The 20143-nt window shown below is 39.5% G+C and overlaps 1 protein-coding gene across 5 annotated transcripts in view; it reads left to right on the top strand.

Annotated features, from left to right (window-relative positions):
• sox2 (SRY-box transcription factor 2) overlaps nucleotides 1-20143 on the top strand; it is a 172578-nt gene that overhangs the window by 40750 nt on the left and 111685 nt on the right. The gene's annotated exons all lie outside the window — the stretch shown is intronic.

Raw genomic sequence — 20143 nt, 5'->3', positions numbered from 1 at the left:
AGCAGTTTTGTTAAGGTCTCAAACTATGCCGAAGATGCAAAATTGAAAGGTATAGCAATGGATAACAACGTGACTGGCAACGCCAATGTACAGGTTTGAGATAAACAGGGATGCTGAGTCGGCAGATAATTGGTAAATAAAGTTCAATAAAATTAAATGTCAGTTGTTCCATTTTATTAAGTAGCTAAGTGAGGAAGAAGAATAAAGAGAGTTGAGAGGATAGTTACATTAAACACTCAAGCAGCAACAAAAGTTGATAAAAGTCATAAATAATGCGAACAAATTACTGATGTCCATTGCTGGAGGGAAAGAATCCAGAATCCAGGAATTAAATCTAAATTTATATATTATTCGACATTTAGAGTACTGTATATACTTTGTGTTTGTGATACAGCAAAATAAGGTTACTAAAGTTGTGAAGGTGTGTCAAAAAACTAAGAAGATATTACCAGAGTGGAGGTGATAAGCAGTCAGAAAAGATTGAGCAGGCTGGAGTTCCTTTATGTAGAAAGCAGCAAACTAAGTCCTCATAGGGGTCTTTATAATTTTGTTGGACTTTGAGAAAGTAAATGAAGAAGTAGCTTGCACTATATGGGATATTTATATGAAAGCCTCTGAGAGATAAAATATGGAGGTCAAGCCAATTTCTTTATATTGGGAGTGGCAAGAATATTGCAACATTGCAGAAAGTATTCAAAGATGAGACAGCATTTGTTGAGAAAGAAAGGGTCGATGGCTGTTCAGTGACTTCTTGGGAAAAAAAGTTAAGACAAAATCATTTCCACTGTCGTACAGTGCTATATCTTCTCTAAATCCCAGCAAAACAAAATTCATAAAGTAGTTATGTTAAGGAATATATGATTGTTAATTTAGCAATGAAAAATGTATTGTGTACTTCTGATTGCAAGATGCATACTAGTACTTAAAGGTATAGTTTATCTCTGCAAACATCAGTACTACCCCAAAGAGTTTGGTTTATTTGTTGATCAACAGCTAGACCATAGATAAAATTCCCCATCCAATCCATTCATTTCAAATGCCTAGATTATAAAAGATCTTGGCTGAGATTTATAGGTATAATATCATATTGGTTTCTGTAGTAAAATAATGTCAAGGTTCCTGAAAAATACATACTGTAAAACTGAAAGCAAACAATATATGTGTAATTATTTGCATAATTACTCTGATAATGTGAAAACTCCTAGCTCACTTATTTTTAATCAGAGGCAGTGCTGTATTATACATTGGAACCAGCTGGGACCAAATACAATATTTTTCACTATGCTTTCTCTCTTGATATCGATGTCTCCATCAACAACCATCTGATATTATACAGCTATTTCATATGTAACCTTATTAAGCTATTTTATCCTGGGGTATTTCACTGTTAATGTCAGTTCTATACTTCAGGTTCAGAAATACACTTTCAGCAAAGACCTGGAACCATGAGTAAGGAATTGAAACTGGGACCAAACAGGTCTCAGCGGTTTACTTAGATTTAATCAGTGATCCATTAAAAGTTTAATTAATCAGCATACATTTTATAACTGTAATCTATAAAAAGTAATATTTAATTTGATGTGGATTGTAACCCATTATTCACTAAATTAACCATAGTACTGTTTAACTCATTGAAGTGCCTCTTAAAGTTATATTAGAATTTGGGCACTTGAATCTTTTTTAAGAATCTCTCAAAATCTGTTATGATTTAAAAATGACATTTAAAGTAGTTTAGATGCAAGAAACATCAGAACAATTTATTTTAAGGTTTATAAAATAAGTTATTTTGAAATTTTGCAATTGGATAAAAGATGCATCTTCTACCTTGCATTAAATTTTTACTGTTCTCCATACATTCCAGGGCCATTTGTTAACCCTGCATTTCACTGTCCTCCTGCATTCTCTCACAACCTCAGCATTTAGTTTCAAAAACTGTGTACTGGGCATTCTGGCAAATCACTATTACTCATCTGTCTCGTGGTAGTTTTGTTTCAAAACTGCTGTAGTTTGAAAATGGGGATTTTATCAGATCAGCAGTGTATAATGTCAGCATGTAGCTGGACAAAGGAGAGTAATGTAGGCTTTGACCATGTTTAAACATGGGATCCTCTGCAGTCATGTAAATACATGCTCAATTTTAAATAAAATAGAATTTTTTGGTTCAAATATATTTTAAAAATCACAACTGTTCACGCTGTAAGCGTGACAAGGTTGTTTAATCTGTGTAATTGGATCTGGAAAGACTCACAGTCTTAATTATCATGTATTGAATGAGCTGGAATCTCAATGACTTGAAAACATACTTTCCTTCAGTCTTCCAGCTTGACTTGTTTTAAAGTAGAGAAAACTCAAGGTTCAATTTTTGAATAGGTATAATGGTAAAGAATGTTTTAAAATATGGCATTTTTTATGTTCTGATGGTGTCACATAATTTTTTTTGTGTTAGATATAATAAAGAATATTTCAGGAACATTCCAGATGATCCCCCAGGACATGTTGGAGAGAGCACTTGCTTTTGGCCATTGCACTAAATGCACATAGCTATACTGGCTAGGAGCTACATAGATCCAGTTCCATTTAAACATGATACTTCATGTATGTTTATAGTCATATGCAACATATATTCATATGTTGTATGTGACTGAATACATTTTTCCTACTAGGTTCACAGATAGCAACGTTTTCAGAATGATGGAAACTCAATATGATTAATATTTCCAAGTTCTCAGCAGCAGATCAACCTGTTGTTTTCTATTGTGGAGAATTGGGCAGGGTTGGGTTGGGTGGAATGCTAAAATGTAAAAAATCTCAAACCCATCCCTCTCCAAACCCAGTTTCATTTTGATTTTAACAGAGTGGGATGGGCGTGCAGCTTGTTCCATGAGTGAACATCTAAACATTTTAAGTCGTGTGTGCATATCAGATGTTATCTACTTCTATACTAAACATCCACATCCAATGGCCAGGTTGTCAACACAGAGAAACATGGCAGTCAAAGGTAGTTGAAGATACTGTATGGCATGAATGAGTGCCTTTGTAGACCATTGGATTCAAGAATGATTTCACTTCTTATATGCATATTCCTCCTCCTCCCCCACTCCTTTTCCATCATTCCCCAGGATATACTGCTGAGATTAGATATTTTTCAGGAATTCAACCTGCTGCAATTGAAACTCCCACCTCTCTCTTCTTACCTAAAGCATAACAGATTGAACTACCCAGTTCTATCCTTCCTCATTCCTGCTGCAATCACTGATACACATTGAGGCCATCTCCTCCATGATCTCTTTCTGATCCCCCCCCCCCACCCCCGCCAGGATCATCTCACCATTTTGTACTCCAAACCCCACTCATCCCTTCATTCCCCCCATCTCTTGAGCTCTAAACCAGCAAGAGGGTTATTATCATAGGGAATGTAGTTGTAGACACTGTTTCCCAATTAAAAACAATATAATTCTCAGGGTAATTTAGGCTGTGGATTTCTTATCTAACTGTTCTCACCCCCAATTAATTCAATAGTGGAAGGCTTCTCAGAAAGGTATATAAACACAAGGATGGATGATCTCATAAATGTCCAGAATATTCCTTTCTATAATGTCCTCCTATGAAGCCTCGGAAATAGATTCCAGGAAAGTGTTATGCAGTTCAGCATTGCTACTTTGTGACTTTACCTTCAACTGAATCAGCATTTATTTTTTATTTTTTGGGTTCTTGCTAATGCTCCCAAGATCAGCATTTCATGTACAGCCCCAGCTCTTATTGAGAAAGTGGTGGTCATCTAGCTTCTTATCACTTCTGGTGAGTGTATTTCCCAGTATTGTTGAGGAAGCAGTTCCATGGTTTAGACCAGGTGACAATGAAGGAATGATGATGATTTATTTCCCAGTTGGAACGGTGCACAACTCACAGAGATACCTATAGGTGCAATGTTCTTGTGCACCTTCTTTGTGCCTTTGCTTTTCTTGGTGGTAAAGCTCAGTGGTTTGGGAGTTGCTGTTGAAGTATCCTATGCAGATAATTCCAGTGCTTTTGCAGACGGTACACTGCAGCTAGACTGTGCCAATGTGAAAGGAAGTGAGCATTCAGTGACCCAATAAAATGAAATACCTCCTCTTTGATGGTGTCAAGATTCCTGAAATTCATTGGAGCTACGAGCACTTGGATAAATGGAGAATATTCCATTATGTTCCTGACTTGTCTCATGTAGATCATGGAAAGACTTTGGTGTATTAGGAGGTCGGTTACACCGGGCAGGATACTCAACCATCTCCTGTAGTTTTTATGGCTGGTCCAGTTGAGTTTTTGGTCATTGATGAGTGAATCTTGATGGTTGGGAGTTTGGCAATGATAGAGATATTAAATATAGTAGTTGGACTCTGGTTGGATTTGGCCATCCTCCACTTTCATTGTGTGAATGTTAGGCCTTTAATGATGGCGTCATTAAATGAGTGTAAAGGTTAATTGTTTAATTGAATAGATTGCCAGTGTTTGCAGTTTATATTCACTGAGCCCAATGGACTGACCAAGTGTATCAAATCCAAATGTGAAACTGGGTCCAGTCAGATCATGCTACATTTAAACAAATGAGTTGCAGCCTGCTTAAGTATCCCTTCTTGTTTGAACTGAAGCAGCTGACATGGATGAAGAAGACTATATATCTTGAGATGATTGCATACAATCCATTAACTTTTCCACTCATTATATCTATCATCAGGTACATTATAATATTTGACTAAGGCTTCTATTTACTCATTGTAGATAGTTTGTGACCCTAGTCATTTCCAAAACACTTACTTTTAAAAATTTTGTTTTTAATAATGACACCTGGATGTAGTCAAATCTTCAGTTATGAAAGATACATTTTTTTCCCAAATATATGGAATTTGTTCCAGTTTGCCCAGACATAAATTTTGATTTCCATCCCAGGCTTATTTTTAACTATTGTCAGTGAAACCATTTCCAAATCATTTTATTTTTGTATAATTTATTTCATCAGAGACTTGAGAACAAATAATTAATTTGTCTTGCTGTTGCGTTACTGTGGAGTTCTGCTACACCAGGGGTTCTTCAGCTGAGACCTTAGCCTAAGGCCACTCTTCCTCTTTCTTGTGGGCCTAAAAATATTTCATAGCCTAACCTGAAGAAGAGAAAAGTAGCTATCCTTCTATATCCTTTCTCCAAGTTTAGCTACAATTGCATCGCTTTCTTTGTCGGAGTTTGCTGCTGTTTCCATACTTCAAATTTGTATCATGTTGTTGAGTATTTTAAGATATCCCAAAAAGAATGTGAAATGAGCCATATAAAGGAAATCTTACTTTGAGTTTACTACTTTATACCATTTATAGCTCACTGAGTCGACTTTCAAACAAATCAAGAAACACTATCAACTTTCATTTACATTGATTCAAGCATATTTTAGTTACGCTTGCAGGTAAACCAAGGGGACAATGTACCAAACTGGGGATTTACGAAAGTAACATGGTTTCTGACTATGTGTAATTTAATCTCTAGGGTAAGTTTATCACCAGAGGTAAAAGTAAATGATGATAGAATAGGTGCAAATCATTAAAATCATTTAGTTTATAGGTGAATGTAATGACTTTAGAAATATTTGTGAATTTGAATGTATTTTAAGCAAGTGAAATATGTAAAAGATTTTATAAAATCAGCATTTAGATAGAAGTTCTTCATGTTGATAAAATGAAAGAAAATCAGTATTTTTCAGCAAGTGGTTTTTAAGCTTAGCACTTGTTGAATGATATTTGCAATTATATTCAAATATCCCTGTCCATCTTTTTGATATTTGTCTGTTGGATTAGAGGTTATTTTGGCACCATTAGAATTGCTGGTCAATTCATTCATTTATCGAGAAAATTTCAATTTAAAGGAATTGGTGTATTAAGGATGTAAATAATAAATTTAAAAATGTATCTCTATTCTAGGTACTTGATCAAACCTAATGCCAAATCTCAATTTTACATGGAAAGCACTGACTTTTTAATTTACTAGCTATACAGTAAGTAAATATATTTAATTAGAATCTTATAAAAGATTAGCTTGAGTTTTCAACTTGACATTTAACTTGATCTCTGTTTCTTACACAATAAAATGAAAAATTTAAAGCACTTTCTTACAGATGCCTTTGTTAGGATGCCTACTAAACCTGTATTTTAGCCAAGCTGAACACTGAGGTTGAAACGGAAGTCTTAATCTTTCTTGGACTTGTGCCTTACTGCCACCCCTTTCTTCATTCCAGCACTTCTGCAATCCCTAACAAGGGAACAATCCCTGTCTCAGTACCTAACAAGGCTAAGACCACAGCTAGAGATGGCATCGGCAAGCCCTGCAGGCAGAACTTTGTAGATTCAGCCAGCTTCCAACAAACCCTCTTTATGCTCCCATTTCTGCGAAGAATTATGATTCCAGTGCCCTGCCGTTGATCGGTCAGATCTGTGGTAGGCCAAGAGATGAAGTTCTGTAATTCTGATGTACTATAAAACAGCAGATCCTATTCATTGGAGCCTATGTGTAATAAACCACCAAAAAGCAGCTGCTCTGTGTAGAGACAAACAACGAAACTCATTCTTAAAAGCCCAGATTTTTGAATTGCTGCTGGGCAGTCCAGCTTTATTGAAATACTTTGTGATTATACAGTCATGCCCTTACATTCCAAAACTGAATTTATGGGGGTTTGTTTTTTAGTCTTAAAGGCCATGCTCTTAGTTTTTTCTTAAACTGAGATGTGTAGACATTTCCTACAAAGAATAAGGCAAACAGGAATGACCCTTAATTTGGAACTTACAGCCAGTTTAAGTTTAGTACTGCATAAAATTAGCAACTGCAATGGTTTTGAATGTTTCGCAAATGACACTTTACTCTCTTTATTTCATGAGTCTGCTTTTGTGGCAACTATCATTCTTTTCATCTTTTAGCTATGTACTATGCAAATCAGGTATAAAATAGAATGTTAAGAGGTGAATTTAATGAAATGGAGTGAGACTTTGTCTTGGTACCTACCTTAGTAGTTGTTAATGTGGATAGCTCAGGGATTAGAAATCTCCAACGCCTGACTTTCTGTCTTGTTTTGGTGGGTCTGAGAGTGGATGGTGAAACATTCCCTAAAATTTTGCTGTGTGCACACTTGTGAGTTTGTGAAGAAAGCACTGTCAGAAAGTTAAAAGCAATTCTGTATCTCAGTATTTTGCTAACAGATTTTGTCTAGCTTGGGGACTTGATCCTTACAGAAAAAAACATTACAATTAATAGATAAATGCATGCAGTACCTGTTGGAAAAGAAGACACCGCAACTTTGTCCCCCCCCCCCCCCCCGATTTAATATTTAACATGCCAATTTACTAATTATTTACAACACAGGTGCATTGCTTAAATGTTGCATCAAATTTAACCCCCTCCCATCCCCCCCCCCCCCCGTACCCCATTGTCTCCTTCTACGGGGATCAAATACTGTAAATTCCACAGCTCTTTCAGCAAGAAAGAAAGTGTCAGAGGGTTCGGATTCATTGAGTTGAAAGAAATTCCATTGGTTTAGTAAACTTTGCAGGTGCTAGCATTGCACAGAGACCTTTCATGGTAATAACAGCTACATCTGTCTCACACTATTGTACTCATGGCCACTATTTGTGCTTGGTGATACTTGTCACTGACTGCTGATGATTATAGGTGCTAAAGCACTGAATGACATTATACATTATATATATTTATTTATCTTGATTGATTCTTGCACCTTGTTTGAATGGAACCCTTCAGTTTTAGAGCACTAGGATCTCTCAGTAAAATTTTTCAGCAGTTAATACTTGATAATTGTTTTCATTTGTTGATGAGTTTTCTTAAATATGACTTTAAAATATTAGAATTTAGAGGAAGTTCTCTCAAACTGTGCTCAGTGTTCCGGTGTTAAAACATCAACCTGTGCTACTGAAATCCTAATTCAGAAAGCCTTGTATCCTACTGAATCACTCTAGGTTGCTTTTAGTGGGCCTCAGCATGTGCTATATTGGGGGTGACTGGCTGGAGGAGGGGCCCAAGCCCTAATCCTTTGTAGCTATGGGGAGAAACATTGATATCCTGCAGAGAAGGAAACAAGGAGGGCCCTGAGCTCGAAAGAAATAGTCCTAGACAAAAGCCCATTACATGGTTGCAAATCACCTCACTGCCGATTTTTTTTATTTACAAGAATCTGCAGGAAGGTTGTTTCCTCTCTGCTAAATTTTGATGTTTCATTGGTCTTAATGCTCTAGTTCTATGGGCACTTGCTGAATTGCCACATGCAGAGAATATTCTTCCTACGGTTTTTAATTCCTAAAGCTTGGTGCAGATTCAGTTACAAACTGCTGATTCAGTTCACTAAAGTTCAAATTTTGCATTTAGTTAAGTATTTGAAGTTGCTATGTATAACAACTATTTTAAATTTAATATAAATAACAATTTGTGATGATTGGAAATATCTAACAAGTTTTTTTGTTGTTATCCAGGTTTATCTTAATTCTTGGGCTGGCCAGTTATTTGCTCATTTGTTCACTTCAATCATTATATGATTTTTGCAAATAAACTTGTTCCCATTATAATCAGTTTTCTGCAATGATATCTCTGCTATTTTTATTCACTACCTCACAAGTAGTATCATTTAACTTGCAGTATCATTTCACACATAATGTGTCGAAGTATACAGTTGAAGACTAGGAAAACTTACAGGGGATAAAATTTTGTGAAGGTTCAGTGGTGTTATGATATCATTTTTTAAAAAGATAAAAATAAAGATAGCTGTGGAGTAATTAATTGGAGACTGAGAGTGCATTATTCATTTAAATTGTCATGGTTAATTGTAGCCCAGTACCAGAACTTACTAGACTGCTTTTGCCAATTTAAAAATAAAATTATTTTGAATATATATACAGATTATAGTATATTGCTGACTCTATTGTCTTATTATTTCCTGTCTATTTGTCTATCTGCTGACTTCTGGAACATCCTTCCCATTGGATCCTTTCCCTCTCTCATTATTTCCCAATAACCTTGAAACTTATCCTCTCTCACATGTCTACCAACTCTCTTTTGATTCTTTCTACCATTAACCTTCACCGAGGGGTACTTACAGTAACTAATCGACCTACCACATATCCTTGGGATGTGGAAGGAAACTGGAGTTCCCAGAGACCACCCTCACAATCTGAGATGATGTGCAAGCTCTGACACATTCAGGATCCAAGGTCAGGATTGAGTTCAGGTCTTTGGAACTGAAAGGCAGCACCTCTAGCTGTTGGGCCATGGGCCGTTTTAAATGATATCAAATAATACAAGGGACACAATCCATGCTTAAGATCACACTGTTTACTGGGAAGTAAAGGCGTTTGATTATACGATATACAAGCTGCATTGAAATCTTGAAATGCTTAGCCACCTACATGTCCTTTTCTACTGGTTGCCAATTCTCACTCTTCCACAGTGCGAAACATCCTTATGGAACCTTGTCCTTAGCCTCTCACAGTAGATCCCGAACCTGAGCCTGCTGAATTTATTACTGTCGCCAGGTCTTTCTGAGCTTGTCCTCCCTTTTGTCCATCTTATTCTGGTATTTCTCGGAGTCCTCACAAGTTGAGAATATCACTTGTGCAGGATTCATTGCTATTAACCCTTAGAAAATAGGTAATTTGAAAACATTTATGTACAGTTTAGATAGGTAGAGTAGCACTCATGATGAAGGCACAGGATATAAAAAAAACTGGAGATAAAATAGTGAAGAATTCTCTGACATTGATTATATCAGCATAAAACTGATATTTGTCCCCAAATCAGGAAGTTTGATAACGTAGCCAGGATAAGTAAGGAACTACCAGTGAGGGTAAATTACCAAATCCATTTTTGCCTTATAGTAAGTGGCAAATGTAAAAAGGCAAAAAAAAAGGTAACTATTGTCACTCAATAACTTTAGCTAAAGCATCAAATAGGTGTGCTGCTGGCATCATCTCCTGAAAATCATGCTTTTGGTTTATAAAGCACAAAAAATAATTAAACTTTGAGATAATAGCCGTTGGGATTTAACACACAATAGAAGTGTGTGGAAACTGCTGCCTTACTGTATGTAAACATTTATTTTTGACGCAATCAGGAGTAGTCTAAGAGAAAAGCTTAAAGAAAACATAAGGGCTGTCGAAAGAGGTGGCCAACTACTTCAACAATAGAATTAGGACGTTGAAAAGAGAACATGCAGTAAGTACCTTTCAGTGAAAAGGTGACTTCTCTGTTTGACAGGTTTACAGAAGTATTTACAAGGTGTTTGACCAGGTAATTAGCAGCCAGACTGGACTGGAGGAAGTACCGATGGTCACCTCAGAGTGAGAATACGTAATAAGCTGGAGGGCTTGATTTTCAACGGATGGTTTGTTGGGAACAATGCTCCCAAACAGCACTAACTGCAGGGTTTCCAATGCAAACTGAGGAGGGTGGGGGATATTGAGCTGCTTTCCCATCAGCTGAACTGACTTAAAAAAACTTCATTGAAAATGTGGTTTGAACCTTCCAAGACAGCTTTTCTAAACTTCCCAGTGCACCTGTTGAACTGCACATAGGAATAATTGAAATAATTATGCTGCTGCCAAACCCAAATAAAATGGTAAGTGGAGCTACTTTCAGTGAGGTATTTTGTCCATGTTTGTTAGCTCAGGATTAAACATGCTGCAATATATTCCAAAACTTTACAATCCTTCAAATGGAATTGCAAAGACATATGAAATTATAAAAAAGGGAATCCTAGAAGAGAGGAAGTACTTGAGTACAGTTGTGTCCTGGATTTCAAGAATGTTTCTTTAGTGTCCAAACAGAAATTTGTTTGTGTTCTGTATACCTGCATTGTAATAGACTAAAATAGGCCAAATTAATAAAAGGACATTTGTTACCTTTGTCATGTTCAAGCTAAATTAATGAAGTGGAACATTCCTACTTGCGTCCAAGCTATTCATAGTAATAGGACTTAAGAAAGTGCTGGCTTTATTGTTTACACAATAAGCAATCTGAGATCTATAGTTTTAAGAGCAAGGGGTTCATTAGAACTTTCTCATTATGTAAACAGAACTTTCATCACCTTCAGAATTTAATGTCCACTTCATTGTGATCATTTATTTGGAGCTGACTTGACTAATATACTTTCTGAAATCTTTATTTTCTTTTTCATATTTGTATTCTTCCTTTTCAAATAGTTAATCCAATTCCTGTATAAATCCTATGGGCAACAGCTACTTATGACCAGAATGTCCATGCTTTACGAGTCTTTAGTCTATCTAAATGAATATTGTAATTGTCCATTTTGTTTTTCTGATGAATATTGTTCCCAGTTTGTCTATCCATGTAAACAATCATTTGTATTGACTTTTAAAACTTTGCATGATGTAAAGTATGTTTATTAAACCCCATTAACTTCTGTTTCACTAAATGTCCAACTTTCAAACCTTATTTTTCATAACCTCTCACTTTGGCAATGTGTTTGCTGGATATTTTTGTACCCTGTCCTAGCTTATATCTTTCCTGTAATCATAGAAACATGGAGTTATACTGCACAGGAATACCGTACTGAAGATCAAGTACCTATCTGCACAAATCTCATTTAGCAGCACTAGGCCACGCGCTTCTATGCCTTGAGGATTCACCTGTTCATCTGGATCAGGGATTCCCAACCTATTTTATGCTATGGACCCTTAGCATTAACTGAGGGGTCCTTGGAACCCCTGATCTAGGTGCTTCTTAAATGTTTCAAGAGTACCTGTCTCCACTACCATCTGAGGAACAGCGTTCCTGATTGTAACCCACCCCTCTACATGACGAAAATTCTTACTCTTCACTTCAAATTTATGCCCTTGAATTTTGTCTCTCTCTGTTACAGGAGAATATTTCTCACTATACATCCTAGGTGTCATGGTAGTGTAATGGTTAACACAACACTATTACAGCTCGGGATGTCAGAGTTCAATCCCAGAGTCCTCTGTAAGGAGTTTGTACGCCCTCTCTGTACCTCCCTCTGCAATTGGTTCCTTGACTTCCTCATCGGAAGACCACGGTCGGTGCTGATTGGAGGTAACATCTCCTCCTCCATGACAATCAACACTGATGCGCCTCTAGAATGTATGTTTAGCCCACTGCTCTTCTCTCTATGCCCACAGCTATGAGACTAGGCACCGCTCAATCACCATCTACTTTATAAATTTGCCAATGACACAACTGTTGTTGGCAGAATTTCAGATGGTGACGAGGAGGTGTACAGGAGCGAGATAGATCAGCTGGTGTCGCAAAACAACTTTGCATGCAACATCAGTAAGACCAAGAAATTGATTGTGGACTTCTAAGTGGAAGTAAAGGGAACACACACCAGTCCTCACTGAGGGATCAGCAGTAGAAAGGGTGAGCAGTTTGAAGTTCCTGGGTGTCAATATGTCTGATCGTCTATCCTGGGACCAATATATTGATGCAGTTACACAGAAGGCATGTCAGCAGCTATAGTTCATTAGGAGTTTGAGGAGAATTGGTATATCGCCAAAGACACTCACGAATTTCTACAGATGTACCATGGCGAGCACTCTAACTGGTTGTGTCACCATCTGGTATTGAGGAGCTACTGCACAGGAACAGGAAATTCTGCAGGAAAGCAGCCAGTGAGTGAGTGGGCCAGTGAAGGAGTGGAGATTTGAGGCTTTGACTCGAGAGATTCTGGCAGTTTTGACAGTTGGACTGTGCAATCAAGTCAATCAAGATTTGAGTAGCTCAGCAGAAAGCCGTTGATTAGACAATCAAGGTATGAATAGCTCAGACTCAGCAGAAAGCAGCTGATTTGGCAATCGAGGTCAGGTGACCAAGCAGTTTGAAAAGCTCAAACAAATAAATAGAGGGGTAGCTCAAGCGGAGCGGCCTGTGAGTGAGTGGGCCAGTGAAGGATTGGAGCTTTGAAGCTTTGACTCAAGAGGTTTTGATGAGAAGAGTGCTACGTGATACTGATGGTAAGAATTGGAGGAGATGGCAGTTGAATGTGTGGCTGAGGAGTTGGTGCAGGGGGCAGGGTTTTAGATTTATGGATCATTGGGATCTCTTCTGGGGAAGGTGGGACCTGTACAGATTAGATGGGTTGCACCTGAACTCGAGGGGGAGCAATATCCTTACTGGTAGGTTTGCTAGCATGGTCCGGGAGGGTTTAAACTAATTTGCAAGGGGGATGGGACCCGGAGCGATAGAGCAGTGAAAGAAGTGCATGGAGTAAAGCCAGATCTAACATATAGAGAGGCTTTGAGGAAAGAGAAGCAGAATAAAGGGTGTAAAGGTAGTAAGGTAGAAGGGCTAAAGTGTGTGTATTTCAATGCAAGAAGCATCAGGAACAAAGGTGATGAACTGAGAGCTTGGATACATACATGGAATTATGATGTAGTGGCCATTACGGAGACTTGGCTGGCACCAGGGCAGGAATGGATTCTCAATATTCCTGGATTTCAGTGCTTTAAAAGGGATAGAGAGGGGGGAAAAGGGGAGGAGGGGTGGCATTACTGGTCAGGAATACTATTACAGCTACAGAAAGCGTGGGTAATGTAGCAGGATCCTCTTTTGAGTCAGTATGGGTGGAAGTCAGGAACAGGAAGGGAGCAGTTACTCTACTGGGGGTATTCTATAGGCCCCCTTGTAGCAGCAGAGATACCGAGGAGCAGATTAGCAGGCAGATTTTGGAAAGGTGCCAAAATAACAGGGTTGTTATCATGGGTGACTTTCACTTCCCTAATATTGATTGGCACTTGATTAGTTCCAAGGGTTTAGATGGGGCAGAGTTTGTCAAGTGTGTCCAGGATGGATTCCTGTCACAGTATGTTGACAGGCCGACTAGGGGGAATGCCATACTAGATCTAGTATTAGGTAACGAACCGGGTCAGGTCACAGATCTGTCAGTGGGTGAGCATCTGGGGGACAGTGATCACCGCTCCCTGACCTTTAGCATTATCATGGAAGAGGATAGAATCAGAGAGGACAAAATTTTTAATTGGGGAAGGGCAAATTATGAGGCTATAAGGCTAGAACGTGCGGGTGTGAATTGGGATGTTTTTGCAGGGAAATGTACTATGGACATATGGTCGATGTTTAAGGATCTCTTGCAGGATGTTAGGGATAAATTTGTCCCAGTGAGGAAGATAAAGAATGATAGGGTGAAGGAACCATGGGTGACAAGTGGGGTGGAAAATCTAGTCAGGTGGAAGAAGGCAGCATACATGAGGTTTAGGAAGCAAGGATCAGATGGGTCTATTGAGGAATATAGGTAGCAAGAAAGGAGCTTAAGAAGGGGCTGAGGAGAGCAAGAAGGGGGCATAAGAAGGCCTTGGGGAGTAGGGTAAAGGAAAACCCCAAGGCATTCTTCAATTATGTGAAGAACAAAAGGATGACAAGAGTGAAGGTAGGACCGATTAGAAATAAAAGTGGGAAGATGTGCCTGGAGGCTGTGGAAGTGAGCGAGGTCCTCAATGAATACTTCTCTTCAGTATTCACCAATGAGAGGGAACTTGATGACGGTGAGGACAATATGAGTGAGGTTGATGTTCTGGAGCATGTTGATATTAAGGGAGAGGAGGTATTGGAGTTGTTAAAATACATTAGGACGGATAAGTCCCCGGGACCTGACGGAATATTCCCCAGGCTGCTCCACGAGGCAAGGGAAGAGATTGCTGAGCCTCTGGCTAGGATCTTTATGTCCTCATTGTCCAAGGGAATGGTACCGGAGGATTGGAGGGAAGTGAATTTTTTCCCCTTGTTCAAAAAAGGTAGTAGGGATAGTCTGGGTAATTATAGACCAGTGAGCCTTACGTCTGTGGTGGGAAAGCTGTTGGAAAAGATTCTTAGAGATAGGATCTATGGGCATTTAGAGAATCATGGTCTGATCAGGGACAGTCAGCATGGCTTTGTGAAGGGCAGATGGTGTCTAACAAGCCTGATAGAGCTCTTTGAAGAGGTGAGCAGGCATATAGATGAGGGTAGTGCAGTGGATGTGATCTACATGGATTTTAGTAAGGCATCTGACAAGGTTCCACATGGTAGGCTTATTCAGAAAGTCAGAAGGCATGGAGTCCAGGGAAGTTTAGCCAGGTGGATTCAGAATTGGCTTGCCTGCAGAAGGCAGAGGGTCGTGGTGGAGGGAGTACATTCAGATTGGAGGGTTGTGACTAGTGGTGTCCCACAAGGATCTGTTCTGGGACCTCTACTTTTCGTGATTTTTATTAACGACCTGGATGTGGGGATAGAAGGGTGGGTTGGCAAGTTTGTAGACGACACAAAGGTTGGTGGTGTTGTAGATGGTGTAGAGGATTGTCGAAGATTGCAGAGAGACATTTATAGGATGCAGAAGTGGGCTGAGAAGTGGCAGATGGAGTTCAACCCGGAGAAGTGTGAGGTGGTACACTTTAGAGGACAAACTCCAAGGCAGAGTACAAAGTAAATGGCAGGATACTTGGGAGTGTGGAGGAGCAGAGGGATCTGGGGCTACATATCCACAGATCCCTGAAAGTTGCCTCACAGGTAAATAGGGTAGTTAAGAAAGCTTATGGGGTGTTAGCTTTCATAAGTCGAGGGATAGATTTTAAGAGACATGATGTAATGACGCAGCTCTATAAAACTCTAGTTAGGCCACACTTGGAGTACTGTGTCCAGTTCTGGTCGCCTCACTATAGGAAGGATGTGGAAGCATTGGAAAGGGTACAGAGGAGATTTACCAGGTTGCTGCCTGGTTTAGAGAGTATGGATTATGATCAGAGATTAAGGGAGCTAGGGCTTTACTCTCTGGAGAGAAGGAGGATGAGAGGAGACATGATAGAGGTGTACAAGATATTAAGAGGAATAGACAGAGTGGACAGCCAGTGCCTCTTCCCCAGGGCACCACTGCTCATTACAAGAGGACATGGCTTGAAGCTAAGGGGAGGGAAGTTCAAGGGGGATATTAGAGGAAGGTTTTTCACTCAGAGTGGTTGGTGCATGGAATGCACTGCCTGAGTCAGTGGTGGAGGTAGATACACTAATGAAGTTTAAGAGACTACTAGACAGGTATATGGAGGAATTTAAGGTGGGGGTTTATATGGGAGGCAGGGTTTGAGGGTCAGCACAACATTGTGGGCCAAAGGGCCTGTAATGTGCTGTACTATTCTATGTTCTATGTTCTAAGTTGTAAACTCAGCCAGCTCCATCATGGGCACTATCTCCCACGGCGCCGAGGACACCTTCAAAAGCAAATGTCTCAAATTCGAAGATAAATACCTGAATATTACTCAGTCCATCGTCTAAAAGAAATCCTCTAAGCACTCCTCTGCCTCCCTGACCTTATGTTCTTGGTCCTCACCACCGATGCTGTGGTTGTTAATCCGTGCCTCTACGCTGGGAGTAGAAGTATAGCCTGGTTATTGGACTTTCCAAAATGGTGCGTGGGACCGCATGGCAAGTGTTGTAACTAAGTTCAAAATACATTTATTGTCAAAGTATGCATACTATGTAGAACCTTGAGATTTGTCTCCTGACAGGCAGCCACAAAATAAAGTGGTTCAATAGAACCCATTCAAAGAGAAGATCATCAAATACCCAATGTGCAGAAAATAACCAAATTGTACAAACAATAAAAGTAAGCAAATAGCATTCAGAAATGAAGATCATGAAAGTGAGTCCACAGCCATGAAACTAGTTACAGCTGATCCAGGAGCCTTTTGGTTGCAGGCCACAGTCTCGGTTCAGCGCAGAGATGAATAAAACTCGCGAACAGCTGCCACTTCAAATCCTCCTCACTTTGTCTCCCCTTACCTCAGTTCTGCTGCTTTGAATCGGCTCCAAGTCTGCTCAAGCGATGGCCACACATTGTCTCATTCCTGGCTCTTGGGCCACGCCACAGCCATCATGCAGCCTTGAGACTTCAGTTCACAGTGCAAACATGCCAGGTCATACAGACGGTTCAAAAACTCAACTCTGAAAGGGAAGTTACTGCTATTGATTGCAGTGGTCATTTACCAGAAAAATTGTGGTCAATAGTGTACTTAGTACTGTTGTTGCCAGCAAGTTGTCATCGTTTCACCAGTGCCATCTTAAACTGAAAGGTGTCTTACACAGTGGTCACATTGATTACTTTGGTTCCACAGGTGATATGTTGGTGGGAGTTGTTCACAGACTTCTTCAAGCTGGCCTGATTGAAGTCCCCTACAATGAGAGGGGAGGCATCAGGGTGCATTGTTTCATGATTGCTGAGAATGGTGATGCCATTGAGCTGCAGTCCTGTATCCGAAATGGCAGGTAACAGCCATATTTCCATAAAACAGAGTACACAGCAGTCCCTGATGTCCCTCTGGTACAGTAATCTTACTCTGAGGTCTTCAGTTTTATTTTCCACAAACTGTACGTTCATCGGCAGGATAGTTGGGATTTTGGGCCTAAGGCCTCTGTGCTTTAATTGTACCTGTAGACTGGCACGTCGTCTTAAAGTGGAATTCCCACTTGTGACCTGAGTCTGCCCTCTGGAGTTCATTGATTTTGAGTATTGTTAGATGTTTTAAATTGATGCTAGATTAATGGTCACATGGTGTAATTGGTTGACATGGGCTCAGAAAGACCTGTTATATGCTCTATCTTGAAATTTTAAAGAAATCAATTCCCTACCACTGCACTTACCACTAGAGTGCTCAGGACTACACATAATATTTGTACTAGGGCCATAAATTATTCTTAGTACAGATTCTTAGCTATTTTAGTCAATCCCCTATAGAAGCATATTTACCTTTTTTGAAGCCTTTTCTACTTGTTTGTCCATCTATATTGACTTTAACAAAAGCTTTTTCTCCACTGTTAAAAGCATTTGCATTTTGCTTACACAGCATACCTTCACTCATAGATTTCCAAAAATGACCATCTCCCCAATGTTTGCTGTGAACCACTTTTATCTATTATCTGTGCATTCTCAAGTCCTCTAAACCTACCTCAATTTGCTGTGCACATAAATTCAATACTTTAATTAAAAACCATTTCTTTTTCATCTAAATCCAAATTATTCAATTAAATATAAAACAAGAGGTCCCTAGAGAGAACCCCTTGCTCAACCTGAAAGAAAATCAGTGTATTTGCTTTTCTATCATCCAGGTTTCACTTTATTATCCAAAGTACTGGATTGTCTTTAATACTTTGTTCCCTAATTTTGTTACAGACCTCTTGTGAAATGCGTTAACATACTGTACTAAAAAAGCTGAAACCTATGCTCCCTTCTTTAGGAAGTTTAATTTCTTCAAGCTTAAACACAGCCCTTTCAGAGGTCAACTAAAATGGAATCTGCCAAAGATTAAAACAGCGACACAATGGAAACCCACAAAAGCGCCATGGCCTCTGCTGGTTTGGAGAAGAACTGCTATTACTACATAAATTGTATACATTATGACATCTCACTGCTAAATGGTGAGATGCTTTGCATGGACAACTTTTACAACAAAAACTATTATCTCAAGAACATTAATTATAGTTGGATGATGGCCTCCATTGGTTGTGGTCGACCATGGGTGTGGCGTCCTTGCTGCTGAAGTCAATACGTAAGCCAGAGCAGTATACTATGGAGAGCAAGCTGCGGCCAAAGTGCAGCTGATGAATCCGAAGGAATGACAAAGACCAGTATATCTTGGCACCAGTGATGTTGAAAGAGTTGCCAGTCAGCATTGAACTTAAATTAGGACTGCTTTAGGGACTTCAGCTCCAATTTTTCCCCCAGAATTTACTCCTGAAGTCTTCCCCATGAGTGGGTATAGCCACAAGGCAGTGGAGGTTTGAGTGCAACACACACAAAATGCTGGAGGGACTCAGCATGCCAAGCAGCATCTATGGGAAAGAGTAAACAGTCAATGTTTTCGGTTGAGACCCTTCAGATGAAAGGACTCAACCCAAAATGTCAACTGGGTGCTGATGAAGGGTCTCAGCCTAGAATGTTGACTGTTTGTTCCCTTCCATGGCTGCTGCCTGGCCTGCTGACTTCCTCCAGCATTTCGTGAGTGTTGCTCCCTCCTATTGAATCGCTTCTTCTTCAGCCATCTGCCTCCATCACTTATCACCTCCTTGCTTATCACACCCTTCCTTTTTTCCTCCCTCTCAACAACCACCCCCTCACCAGGATTTTCCTATCACCCACCAGCTCATGCTCCTCACCTTCCCCCACCCTTTTATTCTGGCTTCTGCCCTCTTCCTTTCCAGTCCTGATAAGGGTCTCGGCCCAAAATGTCAACTGCCTCCCTCCATTGATGCTTCCTGACTTGCTGATTTTCTCCAGAGTTCTGTGTGTGTTGCACTAAAACTGCAGGTGCTCCAAGTTCCAAAGGGTGATCGATGGAGGCTTGGAGACAACCTGCTCTGGAGTTAGAGAGGTGTGTGTGTGTGTGTGTGTGTGTGTGTGTGTGTGTGTGTGTGTGTGTGTGTGTGTGTGTGTGTGTGTGTGTGTGTGTGTGTGTGTGTGTGTGTGTGTGTGTGTGTGTGTGTGTGTGTGTGTGTAGGGGGGTTGTTTTGTTGCTTGTATGACATATGCGTGCTATGTTGATGGAATGTATGACAACACTTTTGGGCTGGCCCTCAGCACATCCTTAGGTGGTGCTGGTTGTTAACGCTAGTGACTCGTTTCACTGTATGTTTTGATGTACAAACGTTTGTATATGCGATAAGCAAATGAATCTGAATCTGAATCCTGATCCACCTTATGACTTCCTAATTACTTGCTGTACTTGATGTTAAGTTTGAAATAAATGGAACCTGCTTCAGAACTTTGTGATATAACAAAGATGATGATCTACTGTAAATACTCATTCATTAAATAATTTGAATGGATTTAATGTTTCCCACAACAATGGAATCCTGCTCAATTTAAATAATGGATGAGTCGCAGGGATTACCTGATATACTGCTAAGGCTTAAAGGTTGCATAAAAATAGGTAATGTGTAAACCTAACTTGACTGTATAAATAACTGTTGGTTACATGCAGCTTACTAAGAAGTTAAAATAGTTTCAAAAGGCTGTTCTGATTTAGTTTTAGTGTTAGCAGTTAGACAGAAGTAAACATGGATTTGTACGCGGATGAAGGATCTCAATCAAAAATGTCAGCTCTAATTCATTCTGTGG

This window comes from Hemitrygon akajei, chromosome 3 (assembly GCF_048418815.1).
Source record: "Hemitrygon akajei chromosome 3, sHemAka1.3, whole genome shotgun sequence".
Lineage (NCBI taxonomy): Eukaryota > Metazoa > Chordata > Chondrichthyes > Myliobatiformes > Dasyatidae > Hemitrygon > Hemitrygon akajei.
Note: the sequence above shows the minus strand (reverse complement) of the source record. Positions and strands in the feature narration are given on the sequence as shown.